Genomic DNA, 1,545 nt, shown 5'->3' with positions numbered 1-1,545 from the left:
AGACCAGACCCCCTTTCTTCCAGAGGATCACGCTTCAACAAAACCACCTCATCTGGACGACTACCATCACCCTAACAGGGTTCCAGGCTGTATTCTGACTCTGTCAGTGTTTTTGATATTATTGCATTTATTCTTTTTATCATTTTCCTATTAAATTATAATTCTGACTTGCGATCTCTCACTGGTTTGATTTCAAACTAGTACAGATATCTAATCTGACAAGGTCCCAACAAAACGTGACTTCATTTTTTACCTCACCTTTGTGGTTCAGGAACCTCTATTTTAGTTATCTGAAATATGAACAGAATGGATTTTATCAAAACTATTCTGGTTGATTTACAAGAGGAAAACTTGGATGGGAGCAGGCTGTGTAAAAGGCACAGAAATATAGAAAAAACAGAGCTGGCCAAGAGAGTCTGCTGTTGGAAGCAGAAGGACACAACAGGGCATGCCACCTGAACTGTGCTCAGTACGCACTAGATCACCACACATCCCATTTACAATGCTCCCAGGAAGTCACAGCCTCTTCAGCTGCAGAAGAAACAGACAATGAAAGTGGGTCCTACGTGAAGTAAGATGGTGCACTCCAAAATTTCTACCCTGCTGCATACAATACAAATACTGCTCAACTAAAGCACTGGCTGACTTTCATGCTCCCTTCTTGCTTTTAATGGCTACCAAAGGCATGTAAGTACCAGGGAAGGGGAGCAGAATTGCCAACAAATTGAAATTCACAATCACATGAAAAAAGAGGTAAAAGTACAGCAGCCCTCCATTACAATCACAGGTACTGTGTATGCCTCATTAAAAGATCTGTATACAGATTATAATGACAAGAAGCCTAAAACACCTCTTGTTATTATAATCTTTATATTCAGTTCCAGGCTATGACCCTGGACTGGTCAAAAGCCACTGTTAAGGTGACAAAAAAGGAAATACCCACAAAATGCAGCAGCAGAGAACTAAAGATGAAGATTTCAAATTAAGAAGAGAATGGAAAGAACTGTTATGATTTCCAGCATAAAAAGTTTTCTTAATTTCTGTTTCCTTTGTAAAAAGGAAAAATTTCTGCTGCTAATCCAGCACCAGAAAAAACAGAAAATGGCTAAAATACATGTAGGTTATTTAGAATGACACAAGCATCTTTTACTGTTGGATTCTATAAGACAGTAGGTGAAATGTTCCTAAAATTAACAGAGGTTCAGGTTGTTTTCAAATCACTGAAAAACTGTCATGACATTACTAGTGTCATGCAACTCTAAATCTTGCATCAATTATATAATAATCAAAGTCCTGTGCATTAACTCATTGAAAAAATCTCTTCTGGCTCTTTGGATTTCAGGTAATAAATCTATAATCCAGGAAACTCCTTGATAACTGTCGTGGTTTAAAACCAATAACTAAGAAAATTACTTATTTCTTGCTGTGAGATATGGATTAGAACAAGAGCAAAACAGGCATAAAACTTAAAAGGAATAAACAAAGTTTATTGACAAACTACAATAATAAGAACACCAGAATAAACTTCCAGAAAAACCTTTTCAT

This window comes from Parus major, chromosome 3 (assembly GCF_001522545.3).
Source record: "Parus major isolate Abel chromosome 3, Parus_major1.1, whole genome shotgun sequence".
Taxonomy (NCBI): domain Eukaryota; kingdom Metazoa; phylum Chordata; class Aves; order Passeriformes; family Paridae; genus Parus; species Parus major.
Note: the sequence above shows the minus strand (reverse complement) of the source record.